The sequence below is a fragment of the Ictidomys tridecemlineatus genome, chromosome 7 (genome assembly GCF_052094955.1).
Source record: "Ictidomys tridecemlineatus isolate mIctTri1 chromosome 7, mIctTri1.hap1, whole genome shotgun sequence".
Classification (NCBI taxonomy): Eukaryota; Metazoa; Chordata; class Mammalia; order Rodentia; family Sciuridae; genus Ictidomys; species Ictidomys tridecemlineatus.
Window position 1 is genome coordinate 164,847,457 of NC_135483.1, and position 27,825 is coordinate 164,875,281.

Sequence of the window (27,825 nt, forward strand, 5' to 3'; positions counted from 1 at the left end):
CCTTGCAAAGAGAAGAATCTGGGGTTTTCAGTCTCTATTCCTGAGATATTTTGTTAACAATATAGTTTTGGGAGATAAATGGCTTTCTTAATTTCAGGTATTAGAAGTTTATTTTTAAGTGACCATACTTAAATTGAAAATCATTGTGATGACTCAGCTTTAACTTGTACTCAGTTATGTTTGTGTCAAAGCAATTAAATATATATCATCTAAATACACATTTTTCTTTCTTTTCCCTCCGAATGCCACTGCTGTCTTTGCCAATTCTTTTCAGCTTCCCTGTGGGAACTCTGAAGTCACTTCTCTGTCGCTGCCTGCCTGGTGCCCATCTGTTCTCTCTATGGGGCTGCTGTCACTATGGTAGAAAGCACAGGAAGCACCAAAAGCAGGATTCATCCTGTTCAGGTAAGAGCGTATTTTAACACTTTTAGGATAAACATTGGTTTAGGTAGCTTCTTTAATTGTCTGGACTTTGGCTTATAGTTTTAGAGGACACAGATTGTTGCAGGGACAGATGAGGCAAGGCACCGAAGATTCTAGGAAACAGTTTTATTTGGTTGCAGCCAGGTTCAGAGGGCACAGCTTTTGCTGTAAACAATCAATTCCCTGAACCCTGAGTTCAGGTAGTTTCAGAGTTTTATACTCAGCATGTAAGGGGAGGGGCTCAGAAGTTCACAGTCTGCAGAAGTTCACATAAAAGCAGCTTTTTTTTTTTCCCTCCACTGTTTTTGGGCAAGTTAATCCTTCAAGGATAATACTTGAGAAGAGGAGAGCTTCTCCTCCCCTCTCTTTCCTCCCCCTTCCAACTGTTACCATGGAGCCCAATTGATAAAAATATAGACACCTCTATATCTTAAAAATATAGACACCTCTGTGAAGCCCATCTCAAGGCCAGAGGCCTTGTTTGCACATTTCTACAAACTACTATACTGGATACATTTGTGAAAACTAGTAAGGGGGTGTCCAGCACCTGGAGTGCTGATTTCTTCCTAGCCAGTGGCAAAGCAAGATAGGGCAACACGAAAATAGGAAGTTTATCTACAGTGAACTCTTTTGCAGAGACTCTTGCTGACAGTCCTAAAATCAGCCATGGTGAAGATGAACTGGAGAAGCCCAGGTAAGAGTTTTCTGTGGACAAAGGATACCACTTCAAGATGGCAGGCTAAGACTTCTATCCCCTTTATAAAAAGAAATATTGCCCTTTTCTTAATTTCCTTTTCCTTCTGCAGCTTTATTTACTTATTTATTTATATTTTATCTCCACAGAAGTATAGAGAAGGTGGTAAAGAGGTCATGGCTCCAGCCTGAGTCCCTTCAGACCATCTCTTGACCACAAGGAGGAGTCTTCCTTTCAGGAATGTTTTGGGTTCTACCAAAAAGACACAGCAGGGGGAAAAAAATCACGCTTATCTTCATTTCTGTAATAAAGTGAGAAAAACAAAGATGGAAATTCTATGTATGGTCTGTGTAAAGAGTTATGCTGCTAATTCTAGCCAGAAAAAAAATAATTTTGTGACCCAGATATATGAATCTGGCATTGGCTGCTACGTAGTAGTCCTTGATCAAAACTACATATGATGAGTATACCCCCAAATTAAGTTATAAGTGCTTTAGGGGCAAGGATTATGTCTTGCTCCAAAAATACCTTTCCACACCATGAGAAATTGGTGTTCCATTACGATTATTGGCAGACAGTGAGCCACAGGCCAGAGGGGGGGAACATCACCAGCAGGTTTGTTTGTCCTTTTGTCCCGAGGAAGTCCTTCACAACATCAGAGGCACATATATGGTTGTTAGTTTCCAGTCCAAGTTTTTATAGGACTTTAAACTCATCTACTAAAGATTCAGTTTACTAAAAATGTCCAGACACAAACGAAACTCCAGGTACCCATCAAGGTCAGAACAAAAAGTAAGACATGGTAAAAATGGATCTCTCCTTATGGGGACAGGCCTTGATATTAATGCTCCAATTTAAATTCTTTTGAATGGGTGAGGGTGAGGGGATCGCCCAGGTGGTGGTGGAATGAGAAGACAAAATGAAAAATTAGCTATTTCTATTTCCATTGTCTTGACTGACTCCAAACTGGCCCTTGAAGTTATGTGCTGGGTTGACACTCTGGACTCCTTTCCCAACTACCTCAGAAAGCTTCCTTGGCACTGTAAATGTGAGAATTCACAGCTCTTCCAGTCACTAACTGACAGGCTTGTACCTACCAATCAAAGGTCTCTGTCTCATTTCCAAGAGTTTCCTACCCCTAAACTTTCACGTTAAAGCTCCCGTGCTCTTTTCTTTTAGGAAAGGATTGCTAAAGGCATGGTACCCAGAGTGGATTTTGCACCCCAGGAATGGTGATGAGTCTACACCCTCCATTAGATTAGATAATGGAAACCTTGAGTGTAAAGTCACTAGTGTCTTAAATTGTGGGATAGTTGTTATTTTCAACAAGAGGAGCACAGATGCTAAAGCGACTTCATCTAAGGGATTAGGCCAAAGGGCTTATTCATCTTTATAATCTCTATAATCTATACTATTATTCATCTTTTAATCTATACTTTTAAAGATGTAGCAATTATCATTCATCCTGATTTTGTGGGAGGAGAAACTGAGGTAGCCAGACAGGAAGTAAAGTGAATTTTCCATATGACTGTTACATTCTTGGCATCATAGCAATTGTTTCTGGTAAAGCTAGTGTAATATATATTTGGATGGCATATGCTTTGTGTGGGTGTCGTTGATGCAATTGAAATGTTATTGAAATGGTGTTTGGAAATATTAGGACTTTTGAATCTTTTAATTATGTTCTTAGAGCTAGCTGAAAGAAGCAGCGACCTTGCTTTTATTTGTTGTTGTGGCTGTTGCTGCTGCAGTCATGGTTGAAGTGTAATTAATGCCTATGAAATCATCGACTCTTAGGAATTAAGGGGGAAATCACTTGTGACTCATGAACTTGCATCCAACTGAAATGCCTTAAGACTTGAAAAATGGCATTTCTCTCCCTCTGTCCTTTGGGAGACTTTTTTTTTATTCTTTTAAAATTTTATATACTATTCTACTCTGTCTAGATACTTTTTAAGTTCTATTCTGTTATTTGGAAATCTGAAAAACATTGCCTTCTGTCTTGATGTAAGTTGTGGGCTAAAATATTGAACAGGGTAAGATAAGCAGAGGTTTATGGGATCACGGTGAACACTGTACTATTGTTTTCATGTATAATGATTTACATTTGTCTCTCCTCTCCACAGAGGAGCACAGATGTGTCAAATGCCTTGTGAAATTCTTGTGCTTTGGTCTACGGTGTTGGTCAGTCTAGAATCTTATCCCCTAAGGGGGGAGGGTAACTGTATTGAGTACCCAATTTCCTTTAGGGACCAATTTCCTCTTGTGCTTATCTGATGCATTTAGTTCACCAAACATTCCTTTGGTGAAAAATATGGAAGTAAAAATAGGAACGAGATAGTTCTGCCTTCTCTCTAATAGTCTGTTGATACTACTCTATCTTCATTGAGCAATGTGTTTGTTCTCACTTTGATACATTTTGTTGTTGATGGTATTTTCCACAAAATCTATCTCAGTCTGGTGTTCAGCCAACTTAATATTGCTCTGTACACACTTTCCCCTTCATCTTTAGTTTATTTTTTCCTTCAGAGTAACAGGCATGAGTTTATTGAAGATATAGGAAAAGAGAAAGGGAACTTTTTCAAGGGTAAGAGGGTCCTCTCAGAGAGAAGGCCTCTTCTGCCCTCCAGTTTTATTGGGAGTCCTAGGGAAGTTTCCAGAGAATCCTGCCCAGGTCCACCTTTTAATTTTTGACTGACAGCATAGGAACTTCATGCACTGCCTCCAAGAGGGGATGGTGTGTTGCTCACAGAGTTGGAGATTTTAAGGAAACTGGGTCCCCCCTGCTTTTGCCTCAATTTTCTCCCCCCTTAATCTGTTTGTTACCCTTTGAAGAGCCCCCAGCAAGCTTTCTTTGTGAGGGTCTTGATGTTTTGGTTGCCCAGGTAATCGGGGCGATTGGGAGTTGTGATAGTTTCATGATAAAGGAGGGTCTAAGTCACATGATCTTGAAGCAATAATTTTTCTAAAGAGGAGGTAATTATGGCTGGGGGGAGGTTTTAACATTCTAGCCTCCCATCTTCCAGGAGCTTATCTGTCAGATAAGGCTTCTTATAGTTTCATGTCACCCTTCATTGTCTTTTCCCTGCTCATCAATTCATGGCTGATAAGCTGCCTAACATCCCCCTACTTAAGGACTTGGGTTCCTGAATTCTTTTAGTGTATTTGGGAATCCATTCAGTCTGGATGCTTCCTTCTGAAAGAGGGCAAAGTTGGGGGGTATAGCCCAAAGTCTTTGTTTTCTATCAGGTGAGACATGGACAGTTAAATGTAAGTGACATCAGGATAGTCCAGAGATCCATGGTGACATTTGATGGATGACTGGATGAGGCATACTTAAGGCAGGGATCATGCTTAAACATGAATTAGAGTTCTCACTGATTTTACCCTTGAGTGAGATTCCATTAAGTTCTGGAGATAAAAATGAGAGGGTAAGAGGAAGAGAAAGAGGTGACTTTACTCTCCCAGGCATCAGGGTTCAAATCTCAAGATCACTTCAGATTCTACAAGGGTGTTACCATCACCTCAAATCCTTCTCTATCTTCATTTACCAGTTAAGCATTGCCCTTCAAATGGACTGAGGGTGAAAGCCCCAACTTTTACACCTAAGGGTTACAGTATCTGAGCTCCAATCAAGAGGCCTTTTGGTTCTTACTAGAATGTGCTCGAACTAAAGAACCATGGATTATCTCAAGATTTTTCCTCTAGTCTCCAAAAATTTAAGGTGAAGAATAGAGGTACAGAAAAAGCAGAATGAAAATAACCAGAAAAGAATCAGGATAACCAATGATAACTTGGTGCAAACTCCAGAGGTTACAAGTCAGAGATCAGCTCTAAGGCTGAATCAGGCAAAAGACCCTCTTCAAATTCTGATTCTTGCAACCATGCCAGGAAGATTTCAGGCCTGTGTGCAGAAAAACAGGCATGAATTTATTGAAGGGATTAGAAAAGAGAAAGGAGACACTCTCATGGGAGAGAATGGATCTTTTCAGAGAAGAGAAGGAACTCAATCTTCAGTTTTGCCCCATGACTTTCATTGTTTCTTTATCTCCTTACTCCTGGATTGGCTGTACTTTGATATTTTGACACCATCATGGCAGCCAACTTTTTTCAGTACTTTCTATATACAAAACATTATTCTAAGCTAAGCATTATGTGCCAACTGTACAGATGAGGAAACTGATATGTAGAATGGTATGGAAGGGTGAAGTTACTGCCCAGGATCGTATAACTAGCAAGTGGAGAAGTCAGGTCTTAAACCCTGGTAATTTGGTTGTAGGATCCATGTTCTTATTTATCTTGTCTGAATCTATTTATGTTTTCCCAAACCATTTTTTCTTGAGAGGGTAAGAGGAAGAGAAAGAGGGAATTATTTCTCATGGGAATTATCAAGACCTTCTTTATTTTTACTTTCCTCCAGTAGAACTATTTTTCTCTTTGGTTTCATGTTGTAGAGTATCACCTGGGTTATGTTTTAATCTTCTAAATTACTGATTTATTTAGTCATGCATCCCTCTATAAACATTAATGACCACCTATTTTGTAATGTTCTGTATGCTTATAGTCCTCAACTTTAGGAAAAATCAGTCCCGAACAGGGATTCTAATTCAGAGACAATTCTATAAGGGGTTCATAAGCCTGCAGATTTTGTGCATAACATTGTGTGTATATTCACAGAACATAAATGTCATCAGACTCTCAAAGACTCTATGACCCCTTCAATAAAAGTGAAAGTCAGTAATCTAAAAAGATACAGAACAGTTCAGTAACGTCCTGATTAGATCTAGTTGCCCTGCCCTATTCCCAGACATACTTTCCTAGTTGTTGTAAGAGACACTCTCTCCCTGTCTGGGTCAGTCCTTTCAATATTATATGTTAACACCATTTAGTGACTGCCAAGAACTGCAGAAGGTCTGAGATTTTTTACACTACTTACAAGTTGATAAGTTAGACTGTCACAGTTTGACAGATGCTGATAGAAGACATGAGACTCCTGGGTCAGAGACAAAGGACTTAATTACTCACAGCACTAGCAATAGCTACAATAGTATCATTAGCACCAGTTTCCACAATTTAATGTGAAAAAGACCAGTGATGCCCAAGTGTGCCTGAGTATTCAGGAGAGAAACCCTGAATATAAGGAACTCAAGTCTTGCAAATGGGTGATAAGTTTCCCAGAAAGTGGCATTCATTATTTTTAGTATTCTGGAAATAAGTATTTCTGCTCATTCCTTTACAGAGACACTCTTTTTATTTCAAGGCTCTTCACTATAGAAACATCCTTGAAAAGATAATCTGGACCAAAAGCAATTAGTTCTTCTGCTTATAAGATATGCACATCTCTGGCATGTGACTTGTATCCCCTCTAGAGTTCTTTCTGTCCTTTCTCTTCACCGTTTTCCTGTTCTGCATCCTCCCAAAGACTGCATCCCAGAAATGTATCCTAAGAGACTTCTGAAAGCTCTAGCTCAGTCTAGAAAAGCTACTGGAATTTTTTATGCTTTTTGGTGGGAAGATAAAAAGAGACCAAGTTATGAGTGAAAGAGACATATCAAGGGCAGAGAAATGGCCTCTGGGTTGAAACATTGTATATTCCTTTCTACCCAGATAATTTACACTGCTGTACTGGATGTAGACCCATTGTGGAGAGTGGGAAAATGTTTAGTCCTGTAAGTGTGCAACAACTGATGGCTGCTGAGCCAGCAGTCCTGGGCTATAGCAAAGCATCGTACCCTTCCCTGCCTACTCCCTCCTCATATCCCACATCCACAGGATTGGTTTTCAAGGAAAGCTCAATATTATATATAGAAAAAGATGCTTTACCATTTTACCCATCTCAGTAAGGGGAACTAGGTTTTTTTTTTTCTTGTAATGCACACAGTGACACCTTAATAGACTTTTTGAAGGTAAAGTTTATGAAATAGCATATTCTAAATGAAAATGGATTAGGCCATCCTCCTAACATCTTGCTTTGTGATAGGGAAAAGCAAAGAGTCTATTTCTCATACTGCCATTTCAGCAGCACTTTTTGTTGAGTCATAGCCAAAGTGAGACATTTTCACCAAATAAATGCCTGAGTTCTCTCTGTACGTGATTCCATCTTTGATTAATACTGAAGGTAGAGGGGAAGAGAGGAGAGGCCATTTCCATTTTTCACATTGTATAGAATCAATTGCCACCAACATCCTACAACATCCAACTACTAAGCCCAACTACTAAGCTTCAGACTCTCCTCTGCCCACGCCCTCCACAACCCCCTTTCTGAAGAAACACACACTATTCTTCCACTCTCACACACAGAGCTTCTGACACCAGATGTGCGGGGTTTTCCACACAAGCAATTCTCCAACTCTACCAGTTTAATTCAGTTCTGACACTTTTCCTACAATTAGTGTCACAGCCCATAAGTTAAGGGTTTGGTCCCACAAGACCACTTCCCACCTCACCTGCCAGTGGCAAGTCTGGGCCTATTTCTGATCCACCGGCAATAAATTGGCAGTTCCTACATCCCATTCTTAGGGTTTGACAATTTGCACGAAAGATCCAGAGAACTCAGGGAAACATCTTACTTTTGCTCACAGGTTTATTAGAAAGGCTGTTTTAAAGTGTGTAGATGAATTGCTGGATGAAGAGGTGCATAGGACAAGAAGGGTTCTGAGTCTCCATGGGGTTGAGGTACACTGCCTTGCTGGCCCATGGATGGGGTAATCAACTCAGAAGCTTATAAGTCTCCTAGTCAAGAGTTATTTTTTTTTTAATATTTGTTTTTTAGTTTTAAGTGGACAGAATATCTTTATTTTATTTTTATGTGGTGCTTAGGGTAGAACCCAGTGCCTCATGCATGTTAGATGAGCAATCTACCACTGAGCCACAGCCCCACCCCTATTCAAGAGTTTTTACAGACCTCTCTAGCAGCCTCTCTCTTTAGAGGTGGGTGGGTGGGGTGAAACTTCCAAGCCTCTAATCACTTGATCTTTCCATTGACCAGCTCCATCCTGAGGCTATCTAGGGTCTTCGTCTTAAGTCACTTGAACATAAACTCAGGAATGATCAAAAGGGCCTCACCATGAGTATCTAAAGACATTCCTATCACTTGGGAAAGCCAAGGTTTTTAGGAGCTCTGTGCCAGGAACCAAGGACAAAGATCAATATGCTTTTATTATACTCTATCTTCCCCCCGCCACCCTCACTATTGTAAATGGCTAAGAAAGACTATATGAAATCATTTATTTAAAAATGCATTCTTGTTCTTGCAAAGATATACCTTATAAACTACAAAATTATATATACAGATATATTTGAATGTCTATATTATTTTAAAAATGTGAAAAAGTAAGAAAAATTTAGGATGATGACCAAAAGGGACATGCAAGGAAATATATGTAAAGGAAAGGTTAAAAGGAGATTAGAGGACTACATAAACAAAACTGATATGAATGAGCCATGTAAAATATTTATTGTTATATCTGGCAGTTATAATTATTATTTTTACTATCTACCTGAGCTGGACAAGTAAGACAAATAACAATAAGATTTATTTATTTGTTCATTCATTTTTCAATTCAATTCAATTCATTCATTGATTATTTGAAATCATGTATTATAGACTCTAGTACCATTCATTATCAACTGTGCTTCATTTTTAGTTTCCTTGTGTTTTTAAAGATCACTTGAATCAGTTTAATTAGCTAGATCACTGGGATCAGATAAGCATAGAGAAAAGACCCATGCCTGATATCCAGGGAAGAATGCGTGGTCATAGTTTGAGTAGTAGGAAAAAATTCTTCAGTGGAGCCCAATTCTTGAGTTTTGGTGGCAACCCAGATGACATTGTCCTAACTTTGAAGGCTCCAAAAGACAGCTTTTCTCTCTTCTTTGGGAAACCTGGTCCCTGCTCCTTTCTCTCTGGAGAGGTTGTTTGAGGATTAAAGACCTAAATACCTTGGCACTGAACATAATACCTAGACTATGGTAGACAACTAAGAAATTATAGGTATTTATTAAAAATTAGAGGGAATATAAATTTATGTTGTATAAGCAAGAAATAATCCTATTATCAGATTAGTACAGCTTCAAATTCTGATTGCACTATTCTCTAAATTATATTATAGCTATATAATTTGATAAATTGCAAAACCTTTCTAAGTATTTGTTTCCTTATCTGTACAATGGGATTATGATTACAAGGATTAAGTTACATCATATCTGCAAAGCATGAAACATCATGCCCAGCACACTGAGTGCTCAACAAAACCTAGACTACAACTAATAAGGTTACTGCTACCACCACCACCACCACATCTGAGTTTATTTTGTGCTACTATAACAGAATACTGCAGACTGGGAAATTTATAAGGAACATAAATTTATTGGTTCACAGTTCTAGAAGCTGGGAAATTCAAGATTCAGGGTCCATGTCTACCAAGGGTCTTCTTGATGCATCATAATATGGCAGCAGGCATCACAATGGTGGTAGGGCAAGAAAGTGAGAGAGAGGCAAAAAGGGACCAAATTCGTCCTTCTAATAGGATCCCGCCCCTGCTGTAATGGCATTAGTCCATTCATGAGGGCTCTACATTTTTAAAGAACTCATCTCCCAGTACCATCCCAATGACAATTCAATGTCAACATGAGTCTTGGAGGGGACAAATGTTGAAACCACAGCCTACCACTACCATAACCACCATCATCATCTCTTTTGATATTTGACAATTCTATGATTTTCCAATTTTGCTATTTTTATTTTCTTCTATAGAGTTCCTCTTGCCATCAAATGAATGAAGAAGGGAAATGTTGTTTGGGTCAAGAAGAAAACAAAACTTAGAAGAAAGACAATGTAAGACTTTCTATTTCCTGAAGCTTTTTATATTTGGTCTGAGTGTGTCTCGTCAATCTGATTAACAGGGCTTGGGGTGCTGATGGAGCAGGCATGGGAAGTTCTAAACACCATGTCATTCTCCCAAACTCTCAATCATCGCCAACCCAAATCTACCTTGTAGAAAGGGTTCCCTGTACTGGGCCTGAAAGGAATAGTAATCATTCAAAGATGGCACCAGCATAGTGATGACTGCTTAGGAAAAAGAGGGCCTAGTTCAAGTCCCAGATCTGTTAACTTTTTAGTTCAAGTCTATTTTTTTCCTCAGTATAATGGTATCAGATGTCAAAAAATTTGTTGGGAAGACTAAATGGTAGACATAAAGGATATATATTATACCTCAATTAGAGTAACAAGCACATAACAATTGCTTATTAAATGCCCACTTTCCCTAATAACTGATGTCCAGGATCACCCTTAGAGCCAATCATGGCATGAGATGGCTCATAGAGGCAATAGAAATTAGAGTGTTGGGTTAGGGTTGTAGCAGCTCAGTTGTAGAGCACTTGCGTAGCATGTGTGAGGCACTGGGAAAAATTCTCAGCACTGCACACAAATAAATAAATAAATAAATACCTTAATTATTATAAATAAATAAATAAATAAAACTAAGTTCTATCAACAACTAAAACAAAATTTTAAAAAAGAAGAAATTAGAGTGTTTAGGGAATTCAAATTTTCTATGTACTCTTTGATCCAGCAATTTCACTGCTGGAAATCTACCCCAGGAAAATAATTACAGATAGGTCAAATACTTATTATATACAGAGGTATTTGTCACAATGTTGTTTATAATAACAAAATATTGGATATAACTTAACTGTTCAACAGTAGGGGATCATTTCAATACATCAAAGCATAACTATATAATTGAAACTTAGAAAAATCTTTGTTTTTGTAACATTTGAAAATAAAAATGCTACATTTGAAGTGAAAAATTTAAAAACTGAGCACTCTTGACACTGAATCTGTAGGAAAAATTATTATTGGTAAATACAACATAAGCATAAATATACAAAGCCAAGAAAAAGGAGTAGAAGGAAATGTACTTAACATAATGGTAATTATCTTTTCACAATTGTCTTTCAAAATCATTTTTTCTTCTATAGAATTTTCAGGAATTCTACATGATTTTTCTACATGAGCATTAATTTTATAATCACACACACAAATGTTTGGACAAAAAGAAATTCTTAAGGATGGTATAGTAGTTACAGCAAAAACACAATTCCCTTTAAAAGTCAAATTTGGCATGATTTCTAGGCTAGAGTGGAAGAAAGAGGAAGAAAGTTTAGGCCAGTTTAAGCTGTTTATCAAGTGGCCAGCAAGTACCACTTCCTGGAGTGACAAGAAAGGTCTGGCCAGACCCTGACATTTGTAGACCCAAAGCAAAAATACAACTGGGTTCTATTCTCTTCCCACTTCTGGTGTCACAGATTGGATACCTGGCTCACAATTCAAGCTCCATCCACTTCCCACTCTCCAGTCAGCTGTCTCTTAGCCATGGCTCAAGCACCTGACCTCTCTGAGAGAAGGGACTGGAGCAGAGACCACATGGGCCCTGGAATAGGTTTGGGGCCTTTGGGGCAAAAAAAAAAAAAAAAAAATTGAGCACATGGGTATTCACAGCCTATGGCTAGAAGATGAGATGCAGGATATGAGTGGAATATTTCTTGACCCCAGGGTCTCTTTGTCCCTGTGGAGGGGCATGAGTCGGGGCCAGAGCAGAAACCCAGTGATCTGGAGTCTAAAGAGCAATATGGGAAAGTGCTCCTTGAAGCCAATTTGATGCTTCTGATATCAATAGAATATAAATAAGAAGATACTCCAGGATGGCAGGCCTCATTTTTCAGATACATAAAAATAACATTACATAAAATCTAATACAGTGCCTGTTTAATCCCTCAAGCTATTATTATTACATTACTTATTTTTCAAGCTATTACTACTACATTGCTAATTCTTCACATGTGATTTTCCCTATCACTATGAGTTCTTGTTGGAACTGCTAAGCTTCTGACCAGTGAACCCTCTTGAAGCTGGGCTAGCTGACAGCTAGAGCTAGTCACGGTCCCTGGCTGGTCTGTTAGAAAGCCACATCTTGCTTTGAGCTGAGTTCTGCTATCTTGTAATTTCCATGTATGGGATAGCCCTGGGGAAATCTGTCCCCCATCTTTGAGACTGCCCTTCTTATAGAAGTGGCCCACTCACATCTCCACCTCTCCGTACTCACCTTCCTTTCTCCTTTCTAGGTAAGTACTTTTCATGCACTTATTTCACTTAATTCCTTGTTCGTCCCTGAGACTCCACGTGACATCTCCATAAGTGGCTCCCAAATCCATTTCTGCTTCTGTTGTCTTTCCTGATCCTTCACTGCACTCCTGATTCTGAGTTTATCATGTTCCCCACCAACTCCAATAAACCCCTCTCCCCTGACTTTCTATAGTTATGCTATTGATACCATCACTTTTTTTCCCTCCCCCAGAGCCAAGGCCTGATGATCCTCACACTCACTGTGAGGATCATCTATCCCTTTTCATTTGCACTCAGCTCATCTATCCCTTTTCATTTGCACTCAGTACTCACTTGGCCCAGACCATTTTCATCCATGCTGAGATTATTGTGGAAAATTCCCTACCTGGTCACCTTCCTTCCAACATGTCCCCTTCAACTCAACTCATGGCAAAGTTCCCAAATTTCCCAGAATTGCTTAGAAGGATTATTAAAAATGAAAGTGTTTTTCCAGATTAGACCCTCTTGGTATGGCCTAGAAATAGCTCTGAACTTTTACAAACCTCCTCAGGGGACAGATGCAGTTTGTCTGCAGGTCTGGAGTTGAGAACCACTGCAGACCCACAGTCAAAGAAATCTCCCAGAAAATTGGCTCAGAAATCGTCAGTGGCTCCCTCTGGCCCCAGAGTGCTGTCTTAGATGTGAAATTTGCTTTGAAGACTCCTGGCAGCTCCTTCTGACCCTCCTCTCACTCTGCCTCCTACTTACTAACCTCTCCCCTGAAGTCAAGAGGATTCACTTGACTGTGTGATTTTCTCTATACCCTGTGAACAGCCTCCCAACTGAATCTGCCAGCTCCATTGTCCTCTCTCCCCTCTTCCAGGAAACCTTAGCAACCACTTGCTCCCACCCCCATCCCCACCCCGGAATCTACTCCTTATACCACGAATTGACACTTGTCTTCTGCTGCCCTTCAGTGTAGTTAGCTGTCCCCAGCTGGGCCTAGCCCCTGCACACAGTCACCACTTAACTAACAGCTGCCAGTTTCTTTCTGCTCCTAGTCCCCCTGCCAACCTGCTCTAGCCAAAGCAGAAATGAAGGGTTGGTGTGTCTCACTGCCTTGTATCCCCAGTCCACAGTCCAAACCTATCAAACAGGAGACACTCAGGACTTGGCTGCTAGGGATCATGAAGCTGATCAACTTTTGACTTTGTTTTTGTCAAAAAGACTAAAATATTTTTTTTCTTAAGGTTTGTACAAACTATATGAAAAAGAAAAATTTCAGCCCTTGGACCCAACTCAGGAATTTATATTTCCCCCTGAACTGATGGTGTATTCTTGTTCTTGTTTATGACACTTTTGAGAGAAAGGACATTCCCATCAGCTCATCCCCAGTTGTGTCTCTGCCACCATTTGCCCCTTTGAGTAACTTTGTATCATTGTCCTCTTCAGAGACTTATAAAAGAATTTTTCTCTCCAGATTTTGCTCCTGGACAAACTCAACTTGTCCCTGATGGTCCGTGTAGCAAATCTCCTCTCCCTCCTGTGTCTAGGGCAGGACATCGCATATGGCACACAAGTATCTTTATTAAAATAAAGAAAAACTCAGGATATGAACTATAATCAAAGACTCCTACAGACTTCCTGACTCATGTTATCTAACATCTTGACATAGGTTTAAATAATTTAACAGCCTCCCTTTTAAATTTTAAAATTTTTCATTTAAAAAAATTGTTTTCATTTTAAAAAATTGTTCCTCTTGACCTCTCTTGGACTCACTTGTATTTGTTTCAAAAACTTCTGTTAGAAGTCAAATGTCAGGCAATGAACTAGGCACTTGGGATACAAAAAAAAAAAAAAAAAAAAGACAAACCTCCTGCTTCAAAGAGCTCATGAACCTTCCAAATTTGTGGAGGGCTTCCTATGCCCCACAGAGCTCTGTCCTTACCCACCCAGTATTTTCATGCCAGTAGTTCTGGGTGTGCTCACCAGGTCTGAGTGCATATCCGGCCCGTGCAGAAAGAGCTGATGTGTAGAGGTTCCTTACTACTGCTTCATGCAGTGCTCTCAGCATCCTGGTCTCAGAGCTGCTCACATCTTTAAAAAATCACTAATAACCCTAGTGAGGTTTTGTTTATATGTGTTATATCTGTTGGCATTTGTAGTATTTAACTATTCATTCACTCATTCACGTCTTTAGAAATAATAAGAGAAAACACGTTAGCATAAATCCATTGTTCACAAAGAAAAACCTATATTTTTCCAAAAAAGAAAATCAACAAGAAGAGTGGCATTGTTTTACACATGTGTAAATCTATTTAGTGCAAGCTAAAAAGAGGCAACTGGTCCCAGCAGCTCAGGAAGCTGAGTCAGTAGTGAGTAGAAAGCCAGCCTCAGCAATGGTGAAGCTCTGTCTCTAAATAAAATACAAAAGTAGGGCTGGAGATATGGCTCAGTGGTTGAGTGCCCTTGAGTTCAACCCCTACTATCCCCGCCTCCAATAAAAGAGGCATCTAGGCTCGCAGATCTGGCTTCTGCCTTCAGCTGGTTTCAATACCATACATCACACAGCCTTTGTAAAAACTCACTGGACACTCCTGAGAGAATGAGAAGGAAGGAGGCAGGTAATATCCTTCACTACGAAATCATTTTGACCTTGGGACCCCTAAAAAGGGCTCAAGACTCCCAGAAATCCTTGCACTATAGTTTCAGAGGTACAAGCCTCACCTGATCAGACATGTGAATTATCTCATTAATCAGAGTTTTCATTCATTCCCAGGGACTCCCATCTCTGTCACCCTTTCTAACACTAATAACTTAATGCAACATTTACAGACTCTTCATGATAAAAAGAAGTTCACTTAGCCAGTCTGCTTTTAATTACTGCTTATATGCCGCAGGCTTTGCCATGATTGTTGTTCCTTGTTTACATTTCTCAGAGTGAAATGTTCTTCTATGAAAGCATGGAAATTCCACCAAAAGATCTGTCCTTTGGACGCTCCCAAAAAAAGAACAAAATAGTTTTTCTTAAAATATTTTTGCAAGGGTATCACCATAATTTCAAACAAATTAAACAATTCAATTCCTGCTTGAAAAAAGCTTTCCTTGTTTATTATTAACTGGCAAATTATTTAAACAATGCTTCTTCCAGATGCATGAAACTCTTTCAGTTTCAGAGAGCTCTGGGCAAGGAGCCTGGTGTCCCTGGGTTCATGGTCATGTTCACATTAACCATCTGTGTCACCTTGACCAGGTCACTTCTCCTCTTTGGGCTTCCATTTTTTCTTCTGTTAAGCTAGACCAGTGATTCCCATATTTACTCAAGTGAAGGAGCAATTGGAAGTCAAGGGCTTTTCTTTCAATGTCATATTCTTTGCTGGAAATAGTGACAAATTTAATTAGACTCAGTGAAATAGGAACAATTTTAGACAGAGAAAATATGAGCATATTAAATGATTCCTGTATTGAACCAAAACTGAGACCACAGAAATCCATTTAAAAAGAAGAGAAGAGAAAAAGGCTGCTGGATTAAACATGGTCAATATTTGCAAATTATCCTCATAAATATTTATTTCATACTTGTTCATTTCTTCTTATTGTTACCTATCACAGCAGTTGGTTTTAGAGAAATTGACTGAAGGAAACCATAAAGAAATTCTGCCCATGAACTACCGCTAATTGAGAAAAATCCAATTTTCAAATGTAGCTGTGAAACCTTTGAATCTTGCTTAGGAAACAATAATCATATGTGAGAGAAAGGTCCCCACTGGCTTTAATAGGTTTGACATTCTATGTTTTTATTGAATTTCTGCTGTTCAATAAAACAGCCAGTCTTACCCCACACTTCAGTTGACCTCTGAGAGCCAAAAGACCTTCCTAGATCATCTAGTCAAATCCCTGATTTTCAAAGAAAGCAAGCCAGGTCAAGAGAGTTTCCAGGTTTTCCTAAATTTGCCTGGCTACCTTAGTGCCCGGATAGGGAAAGAACCTGGTTCCCCTGATTCCTGGTTCACTTAGTGTATTTCCATTCTCCATGCTTGCCTGATGATAAATAGCTCACAGTCCCCAGTCTACATGTAGTCAGTTCTCTGTGGATATTCCATTATCATTTGTAACTTAGTCAATAATTATTTTTCAGTTGAGAATTGGATGTTTGAAGTTTTATCCCCAGTACATAGGATTCTTAAATGTTTATAAGTTAAAATTTAATTAAAACCCACTTCGTTTTTTTTTTTAAGAGAGAGAGAGAAGGAGAGAGAGAGAATTTTTATTTATATATTTTTTTAAGCTTTCGGCGGAGACAACATCTTTGTTTGTATGTGGTGCTGAGGATGGAACCTGGGCCTCACGCATGCGAGGTGAGCATGCTACCACTTGAGCCATATCCCCAGCCCCATCCACTTCGTTTTTTGAAACTATAACAGATGGAAAAATAAATATGCAAAGCAGTGAATGTGATTATGAATTGATTAGGCCACCATTCTAACAAGTTTCTTTGTTTTGTTACCCATGGAGGTTCCATTCATTCTTGTTCACCTTGTGTGTTATAAAGAAGTCTGTGTGTGTTGTTATGGACATTAGCACTAAGTCTGACTATAAACGTAAATACTGCAGAGGATGGCAGAGGATCCTCAACAGAAGATTCTGACTTTCTGTGGGGAGAGGACTACCTGGATTGCCCCAGGAGCCCTAAAAGACCTCTGGAACTGACAGTGAAGTATCCCAACACTCCTCTTGTATTGGGAAACACTTTCCTCTGTGGGTAGCAAGGAGACCCCAATTCTGACTTCCTTTATTGAAAATCTAAATTTGTGAAAGGAGGTGTAAGTGTGGCATCTACTCGCAGATCAAAATACATACCTAGTGATTCGACTGCCCTTTTGCCTGGCTCATCTTGTTATATGACTAATTTCTTTGGCTCCTAAAAAAGCAATTTGGTTTCTCATTCCAACTCTAGAATATGATTAGATTTTTCTGGGGTTAATATTTCCATTTTTTTTCAAGCATCGATCAATAGCAATATAGATGTTCCTCTTACTAAATTCTAGAGTATGAAATCCTGGCTTACTATTTGGGCCAGATTCAGCTCAAATATGAGAAAAATGACTAAGGAGGAAGACAAGTCTCCTTTGTCATAGTTTTATTTCACATTATTCATTAGGTCTATAAGAATCACTTCTAAGTTGTAGTGTTATTTGCAAAATGAAATCTAGCTGGCTTCTTACTCTACTAATGATAATTCTTTTTCCTTTAGGGCCTGATATGAAGTTCAAAGAAGTTTTCTATCCAATTATCATCTCTTCTGCAAGGCCCTTGGAATCATTCACAGTGACTAACACAAAAGAAGGTGTGTTCTCATTTATTATAACAACGCCCTTATATTGCAGATGGTTTGGCTAAAGAAAGCAAAGGCTATTTGACATTAACCAAATCATGGGGCCATGCAGCTGGAGGAAATCATTTTTGGCACCATAATGCTGAACCACAGCTAATCTTTTGAAAAGAATATCTCCTAAATTCAGAAACTCCCAGTAAAGATTACATATCCTCTCTTGAAACTCAATTTTCTGCACAAAGCTGGAGTTCAACAAATGTTTGTTGATTCATCCAGAAATTCATTCGGCTATCTCCGATATTTCCATTGTTCAGGGAATGCTTAGCTTATTAATTTCCTTTAGCAACAGAAAAGAACAGCTATCATGCTCCCTGTTAATAGCCCATGGCATTTTCACAGGCCAGAGGCAGGCCTAGGTATGCCCCCAGTTCCTCCTTCTCCAGCTCAGCAGATCCAATTTCAGTGGCTGTCCCCAAACTACCCAATAAGGAAAGGTATGATTTGGTTTTCCTCCATCATTTAGGACTCAGTGGAGTTGATTCCTTAAATTAACATCATTCTGTGAAAAGTACATGTGGAATAAAACTATTAAAAAATTATTTATTGATTAGTTTAATGGTTATTAGGCTTTTCACTGGATTGCCTGCTGGTAAACCAACCTCCTGAAAAAGCTTTGATTTCTTCCCAAGAACTAACTATATCTTGGGAATGTTAGATGCATAAGGAGATTATGCATCTACAATGGTAGAATAAACAATAGTTGACATTAATATTTTCTGTTATCAATAGTGAAATCTTCTTCCATGATGTAATGGATGCTTTTAAGATGGTGCTGTGTTTGGCTTATCTCAGTTACAGTGATTTTTAAATGTTAATTAAGTAGAATTGGGGATTTTTAAGGAGAAAAGGTGAAAAAATACCCATTTAAAATGCTGCATACATTGATTTTAAAGCCAGATATAAATTTGCAAACATGAAGTAAAATATTTTGTGTGTATTTTTTTTATGCTCTTCTTAATGCTTTCCCAGTATGAACACATCTGTTTGTCTTGGATAAGTAGAAAGAAGAGAACATTTTTAAAAATGCTTTCTATCTTGTAGAATGTCTAGTAAACAAAAGGATGTATAATTCTAGGGAAGCTCACACCTAAAACACCCTTCTCTGGTATTTTAGAGTCCTTTGAATAACTGGACAAATGTGGCTCACACACACAAGTGTACGCACTCACATGCACAAGAACTGCTAGTGTTGTTGATTTCACCCGTGGTTTCAAAATTGCTGATTCATCCTAACAGTTCTGATTCTGTAAGAAATTAACTCATGCTTTCAATCTTTATTTAGTTTTCTTCTCTAAACTTGGATTACTTTGTAGTGAACCTGCAATTAAACATTCTTTGAGGTCTAAATAAATATGTTTCATAATCTCAAAGGCCACAGATCGCTATTTGTTCAATGACAAATCACAGCCATGTTAAGACAGGTCAAAAAAGTTCATGACCTAAGTTCACAATGTAATATGAAAAGCTATGGAGATGTGGACATGTGCACAGTTACCTTCTAGATAAACCTTTCGATTCCTGAGCTGGGATATCTGTTCAGTTAGCCAGTTGGGTAAGCATAACAGAATCTTGTTGAAGAAATTTCACCCTGAGACAAATTCATCATTCCATCTATTTACCCCAATGAAAGTCAAGCCCTGCTTCACCAAAGGTCTCAGCTCCATGCAGCACTGCCAGCAAACCTTGTTTAAAGGAGTCCCAATGCTGACTTCAGTTTCTTTTTACAAGAGTCCTTTCTGTCTAACTTCCCAAAATTAAAGCGTGAGCTCCCCCTGCTGAGTTAGTCTGTGTTGATGAAACAAAATCCAGAACATTCCTGGGTTCCCTATCAGCCTTAGAAACATAAGAGATTATGAATTATAATATTTTTCTTCTTTAAGAACTCATGACTATAGTGCAGAGTGGAATGGAAAGGCAAGGAAAAGCAATTTTGAAGGTAAAAATTCATTAGCTGAACTTTCTCAGTTTCAAGACAAGATTTCCTAAGCAGATAAGGCATTGCTTAATAACCACTGAAATGAGTTTACAGGAGGGGTTTGCAAGCTCCCTTCTCATACCTACCCTATTACTTGGTTTTGGTACTTCACAGCACTTCTCATATCTGAAATACATCATTTATTCATTTGCCTGGTTATAACCATCTTCCCCTGCTGAATGCTGACTTCCTGATAGAGAGGAGACCTATCTGTGCTCTTAGTCCCTAGAACAGTGCACACAGTAGGTGTTGGGTTGATGGATGGAGGGAAAGAGACCAGTGAGCGTTTACTCACAGTGGCACTTAGGGTCATGGTTCAACTAGAGAACATTTCAGTACCAATCAATCACATAGAACAAGTTTAATAGGGAAATAGAGAAATGAGAGAACCATGAAAGCCATGGTGAACGGTGTGGAATTCAAACTCAGCTTTCATATGGGGAGGGCTTGAAGTTAGATAGGGAAACAAGCACGGAGATAGGCACTGAGGATAAAGAATCTAAAGAAAAAGGTCTGGACCTTGCCCTCATGAAGCTCATAATCTGTTTCACACAAATAATATACAAATAAAATGCAAAATTGCAATTGCAACCTGTGCTATACAGGAGAGGTGCAAATGTTAGAGAAGCAGATAACAGGTCAGCCCGACCTCCCTGGGAGTTAGGGAGGGTTTTGCCAAGCTGAAGTCACAAGGCAAGTGGAGTGATTAGGTAGAGAAAGTGGGAGCAGCATATACCAAGGGCCAGAGGCTGAAAACAGCACCTATTGCTGGGAGAGGAGAGGTGGGGACAGGCCAAGTAGTGCCTGGTGAGGGAGCACTCTGTTCATGCAGCAGAGAGCTATCGCTCTCTGGTTCTAAGGATCGTGATTACTTCTCAGAGATCCTGTATTATTTGTGCTCTCTTTTCCACACTTTTCTGTATTCATAAGTTGTTCTACTGTGAGTATGTGTTACTTTAATAATCAGCAAAATGGAGCATTTCTGAGAAAGGTGGCATCATATACCCACAATGGTCTTCTCTCCTTACTTGCTTTCTTCTTTTCCAGGCTTGCAGAATATTAACGAAGCTGTCTTACTTTCAGAACTGACCCTGGGTGCTGGCCTCAGCCTGACTCAGGTGAAGGACATCCTTGATGTGGTTACCAAGTTCACCAAAGAGAAGTCACAGATATATTATGCTCTCCTGAAGCATCTGAGAACCCTGGCTGAACAACAGATCAGGAACATGGCAGTAGGTTCCCTGCACCCCACACCTGAGTGTGGGTCCTGCAGGAAGGAGAGCTTGTATCATCCTCTGTTTCTACCATGTTCTGCTGTGTCCGTCTGTGTATTTCACATGACTGAATCATGCATTGCCAATTTCAAACCCTGTTGTAAAATCCATTTAAGTGATCAGGTTTGTTTGATCAGGGGGTAGTGGGGAGATGTCTTCCTGGTTCACCCACCCAGCTGAACTTGTCTACAACTGTCTCTTGAGGATCTACCCAGTCCAAAAAGGTCTATCATTAACAGCTCCCAAAGGAGTGCTTCAACTTGTTACTTTATAAAGACAGCTGATAGATTTATTGAGAAGAACTGACTTGATAACAAATATGAATGCAAACCACACAATTTATTCAACATCATAATGTAATTCTATATTAAAACTATAATATGTAATATAGAGCTATAAAATACTAAAATAAATATAATATACATGTAAATAGGTATAAACTATAAGTAATATCCAGGCAGCGTTATGCCTGTTAACCTTTAATCCCTCTGCATGAAAGAATCACCAGACTATCTTTGCAGTCCAGTCCTAATTCTCTTCTTTGATTATGATGGTTTTGTCTCTGCTGGCCTCTTCAGGACTCTGTGTTCATATTCCAGGCTTCCTGAGTTGGTATGGTTGTACTTTCTTTCCCTGAGGGCCTTTAACCAGCAATGGGAATCTCAGTCATGCTATCTGTAGTACATTGTTGGAAGTAAATTCTTCACCAATGGGATCCTCATGGATGGCCTTTCCCAGAAGCTTGCTTCCCCAGATCCAAAGGTTGTTATTGTGTATTACCTAGAGGCCATCTCACCTCTGCTCCATCTCACACCCAATGCCAAATTTTAGCAGTGGCATTCAAGTGAATTTTCACTTTCATTTTCATTTGTCTTCACATTTCTGTTTAGTAAATAAGTAAAAGGATTAATGTTTCCTGAAAAACATTTTAGGGTTTGCAAGAAAATTTCATCCATGCTGGCATTTTTAAAATTCTAATTGCTGAGTTAGGTTGAAAAGAAATGTCATTCTTTGTTTAATTCAGCCCTTTCACAATTTATTTAACAACAAAAGCCCTGAGATTGCTTATTCATCTTTCTTTTAGTCCTTAAGTGGTTACATGATGAGCAGATTACCAACTTCTGTCGTCAGCCCCATTTTGGGTGTGGGTAATTGCATCCTCCAAGTTGCTTCCAAAGGTGAGTCACTGAATTCCCTTATAGGTACTGATGTCTATTTTACAAACATCAACACAGAGTAGTAAGATAATATGAACTCCTCATTGACATCGTTGGATGCAGTGCTGACTTTTCATTTGGCTGTGGCTAGACCTGAAAGCACACAGATTCAAGAAAAGTGGGTGGAAATGTCACTTCAAGCAATCAGGGAGCACCAGTGAACACATCTCAACTTGTCTTTCTCCTTATCTATTTATTATTAAAAGTAAACCCATGGGGTTGGGGCTCAGTGGTGAAGTGCTTGCCTGGCAGGGGCAAGACCGTAGTCTCAATCCCCAGCACCATAAAACCGTGAAGAAAACACCAAGAAAGTAAAATCCTGCCACTGATTTATGTATTAGAGCAAGACTATAAAGGAATAGAGCATAGAGTTTTAGTTTAGTAGCAATTTTGTTTTAAGAGCTTACTCTTTGTCCTGCACTTAGGTGTCTTAACCTACAATGTTTCTAACATCAGAGTGGGAAGATTTTCCTCACTCACCAAGCTGTTTTCTGTCAGACATTCACTGAGTTTAACTCAATTGTGGTACTGCCTACCTGGAGATAGAATCAGATCCCACACACTGAGGGCTCAGTCCACATGACTGTCCCCACTTTAGATGCCAACAATAATTCTAGTCTTCTGGAGCTTCTGACCAACAGGCTACATATTGGGACTCTTATGACCCTTCCCTTGGTTTCCACTGATTTGCTAGAGTAGCTCACAGAACTTTACCCATTCATTATAAAGGATGTTGGGAAGGATGCTGAAGAACACCAAGTAGAAGACATGAGTAGGGCAAAGTGTGCCCTCTCCCAGCCTTATCTCCAGGTATCTCCAGCTGGCCCAGACCCTAGTCCTTTTGAATTTTTATGGAATTTTCATTATATAAGCATGAGTGAAGACATCATTTGGCCTCTGCTAAAAGCAGTAATCCTCTAATCACTTGGTTGGTTTCCCTGGCCACCAGCCCCTAACCTGAGTTTGTCCAGATGCCCACCAAAAGTCACCTCATCAGAATAAATGATGCTCCTATTTACCTGTGGATTCCAAGGAACTTAGGAACTGTTCAGATGCTCCTATCACTCAGGAAATTACAAAGGTTTTAGGAGCAACCAGATCAAAAACCAATATTAGAGCAAAATATTTTCCTAATACTCTTGCCTACAAGGGTTTTAGAAGCTCTATGTTATGAATGAGGGTATATATATATATATATATATATATATATCATGCTGGTATAAATTTTATACCAACTTTGTCAGGCAGACTTATATGAAAGGAAATTTCCAGTAGGAGCAGCAGACCAGGGAAGTGGCCCCTGTGTAATGAAACAAAAGACAGACTCACCTTCATCGGATAAAGATTTATCACCACCAAGTACCTTCCTCCAGAGTTCCCAGAACATCACAGGTGGACAGCGCCATTTAGGTTAAATCTGTCCTTTCTCCCAAGGTGGTTGTTTCATGGAGAGTGACATTGATTTGGGTGTCCATGTTCTCCGATGTGGGTTTGAAAGAATCACATAGGCTTAAGATTGTTTCATGTATTGATTGTTGCTGTCGTTGGTATTTAATTGTGGATGTCAGTGCTCTCGTGAGTAATGTGCCCATGCTTATTCCCATTCCTCCCTGGACAGTCCAGCCCTTCCAACACATGCTCATTATCTCCCCATCCACTCATCTGTCTGCCATTGTCACATTTGTCCACTGATCCGGATCGCTCTGCCGTGTAAGTCACGCATTGTAAGCTTAGCAAGTGTTTCCCATAAATCACAGGAGTCCTGCTCTGTTAGTACAGGTAGAAGGTGGTTTTTCCAAGACAGTCCCCAGTACATCTGGATACAAACGAAATCTTGGGATAGTCATGATGTTACATGTGGCAATTTTTCAATTTAATTTTAATTTTATAATGTGTTTTCAGAATAGAAATATGACTGGATTTAATAAAGTAAGTTTCAGTACTATATACTTGGGAATAAATGTTTTTTCCTCCTTCATAGAAGGAATCCAGCAAATGCAAGCCTGAAACCAGAACAAATCCTAGTTTCTATTTTCATTTCTGTCTCTAGAAAGGTATGGGTTATGAAGTTTACAATATTCACTTCTATGTTTGAATTTAGTTGCCTTATTTTTATTTTGAATTAAACTCAGCATAATAAAAAAATAGAATTTGTAGCAAATATTTTGCACATGCCGAGGTATAAGCAATAATGGCAGATTTAACATTAACCAGTTTCATTAGCAAACTCTAGGACATTGCATTACGTTCTTACCCTTCTTCAAATGCTCTAAAAGCCCAGGGTCTTTGGAATCACAACTCATGTAATTAAAAAGGACCAATAACCCAATATCCTTATTGCATAGGTGTAGAAATTGCAGTCCAAAGAAGTTTAATCTTTTCAACAAAGGTTCACAGTGAATGAGTGACAGAACCAGGTCTAAAGTCCACCATCAGCCTCAGGACAGTTAAGTAAAAAATAATTTATAAAATCTTTCATTTAGGTCTTATTGTCCAAGACTAATGTTTTCTTTCAATTAATGAGGACTACAAGGATATGAGCTAGCAACCAACTGAGCTCTGATCATCTAAGACACTGTCAGTAAAGGAGGATTCCATATTTACCGACGGGCAAAATCTACCTTTGACTTGCTCTTTCTTTGATAGCATACCTGTTTGCCAATTGAAAACTTGGTCAAAAGTGGATGTTACTATTGAATCTCAGTTCTTGTGTTTCAGATCACTTGAGCCAGTAAATAAAAATCAATTTCCAACACCAAAACATAGAAGAGCAGAACATCTATTTTGTGGGCATTTTCGCCTGGTATTATTCACCCACTCAGAGTTTGAAAGTCTGCTGGGCACTACATGAGCGTCAAAGACAGATGGTCATCACCCTTTGCTAAAAATGTTAATAGGTGTCTTCTCTGCCCTAGGGCTTACAGAAAAAAAAAACTTTAAAATTCAGAAATACAGAAAAATAAAGTATAAGGAAAATGAAATGAAATTAAGATTTGCTATTGATAACTTGTCACTGATCCTCAGAACCCAACATGCAGATTCATGACTGGTTCGTTTTAAGGATGCTAGGACTCAGGAAAAGTTTTGCCAAATGAGAAGAGAGATGGTGTTCTGAGAATGGAACCTAACCCGGGTTCATGACTTTCCATTAGGGTGTCTATAGCAGAAAGTGGGGTGATTTTGAAGTAAATGAAGCAGCAGATTCTACATCACATCACCTATATAGTGTTCTTGTCACCCTCCAAAGTTCAACCTAAATCAATCCATGAAGAAATAATCAGATAAGCTCCAGTTGAGGGTAGTCAGCAAAACAACTGACTATGACTCTCATAAGTAAGTAAGTAAGTAAGTAAATAAATAAATAAATAAATTCTTCTAGGATAAAGAAGCTAAGAGGGGTGGAGACAACACCTTTGTGGCTCTCATGGGGTAATCATAAAGTTTCTTCTTGTATACTTGAGGAAATCTGAGCATGAACTGTACATTAAATAGCAGTATTGAATCTTTTCTCATTAATAAGGCTTATTATTATGACAATGGTGTTGGTCAATGGTTATACAGGAGACAACCCTGGATTAAGGAGTTACATATGGAAATATTTAGGGATGAGTGTCAATGATGTCTGTGATTAACTCTTAGATGGAACATGTGTGTGCATGTGTGTGTGTGTGTGTGTGTGCAGTACAGTGAGAACATGCATATGTGGTACAATGTTAGCCATTGGTGAATCTGCAGACCTAGGTGAAAGGCATTTATTGTGCTACTCTTGATATGTCTGTACATATCAAGAAAATTTTCCAGAGTAAAAAAAGATTCTTATTATTTTCCAGTGGGAATTTGTGTCAGCTTTCAGACTGGTCCACATCAGCAAAATTCCCTTGTGATTGTGAATGCTGGAATGAGAGTCCTTTTCAAAGATAGCATAATCATCACCATTATGGACTTTGGCATCTTCCATGGAGGAGTGGGCCCCACTACATTCAGTGCAAATAGGTCCTGTCAGCAGTTTATTGGAAGGTGATTTCTAAACCTATACCTCATATCAAATAAAGTCTGCTGCTCCTAAAACAGTGACAATTGACATGGTTCTCAAAGGGGGTCCCATGTTCCCTCTCTGTAGCATCATAGCATCTTAGAGTAGATGTATGTGATTATTTAAAACAATGCTTTAAATAAACAAGTGTGCACCAGGGCCCATGTGTAGGTTATGATATTCCTATGTGAAAAATAGTTTTAGCAGCCTTCCTTTGTGTTTTTAAAATTAATTTTCTGGTAAATATCACACACCTTTGTATTCCTTACTGAACTGATTAGATTTCTCTCTTTCTGTCTTTCTTTTTTCCCTCCTCCTCCTCCTCCTCCTCCTCCTCCTCCTCTTCCTCCTCCTCCTCCTCCTCCTCCTCCTCCTCCTCCTCCTCTTCTTCCTCCTCCTCCTTCCTTATTCTTTTTAATCTAGATGTTGGGGTTGAATGAAGCTTGCAGGCTGATTCTAGCTAAAATCACCCTCCCAGCATCTCCTCTGCGGAGGAATGGTGGAATACTGAAGAACTTTCATGATCAGCTTTCTCTTTAATTCCACTCAGATGTTTTGCAGCAATTAAAGATGAGGGTAAAGATGAGTTTGCCTTTAGGACACTCTAGGGAAGAGAGCTCTTTCCAGGTGCTTCCAGCCTCTCTCAAGTTTCAATAAGCACCACGTGTTTATTTGATCTCTTTTTCAAATTGTGTTTCTGATGTCCCTTAATGGATGATACTCAAAGAACTCCTCTAATTTATAGAAACTTCCCCAAAGTGATGAAAATAAAAATCTGAAGACCATGCAGCAACATACAGTTTTTTTTAAAAAAAAAAAAAACAGTCAACTAGATCTTCACAATCAATACTTTCCATTAAAATAATAAAAGTGTCTTTATTTCAGGACCCTTGTGCATATCACAACATCTCCAAGAAACCAGCATCCTAGAAGACTTTCCTTTAACCATACCTCTGGGGACTCAGTCGTTTGAGGTTAGTACATTTTTTGAATGAACAGAACTGACAAATAAGGATACAGCTGTCCTTTAACCTTGCTTTCCTTTTGAATTTCAAATCACTATTGTAAGCTCAGCTATGGGATGTTACACACAAGCAATAATAAGAAAGTGCAGTGAGATGACAGTTCCCCTTAACAACAGCAAACAGAAACATCTCTGAGGATAATATCAATAAGAATGTGCAGGGCCTACACATTAAGAGAAGTTTTAAACTAGTATTAAACTTAAAATGAGACATGATTTGTTAGAATGGACCCAACTACTATGAATAACTGTAACAGTCTAATAATAATTTTAAAAGACATGGATAAAGGGAAAGATGCAGTCCTTAGCTAGGAAGACATAAAATTAAAACATAAAAATAGACATTGTGAAAAATAATAGTAGTAACAAAGGGAAATTAACCCTATACACTTCTGAAATATAGTACACATCTCAAGATGTTAAACATTATAGATACTGTCACAGGAAGAGACTGAAAGACCAATGGGACAGCACAGAGTTCAGAAATAGATCAGAAAATGGGGTATCATGAGAAATAAAAATGCATGTTAATTAAGTAATAAGATGGAGTATTTAAACAGAGATAATTGATGCAATTAGCAAACCCTTTCAAAGACAAAGAAAGAAACATAAAACTGTCTTATTTCTCACCTTACAATGAAAATAAATCCTAGCTTGATTGAAGTTTTAGAAATTAAAAACAA

The 27,825-nt window shown here is 38.8% G+C and overlaps 1 long non-coding RNA gene and 1 pseudogene across 1 annotated transcript; both read left to right on the top strand.

Moving 5' to 3' along the window:
* Window positions 1–27,825, top strand: part of LOC101976972 (aldehyde oxidase 3-like) — a 91,547-nt pseudogene that overhangs the window by 5,052 nt on the left and 58,670 nt on the right.
* LOC144365599 (uncharacterized) lies at window positions 412–1,442 on the top strand. Its single transcript, XR_013424226.1, has 2 exons — window positions 412–1,117; window positions 1,267–1,442. It is a non-coding gene; the product is annotated as an uncharacterized LOC144365599 (long non-coding RNA).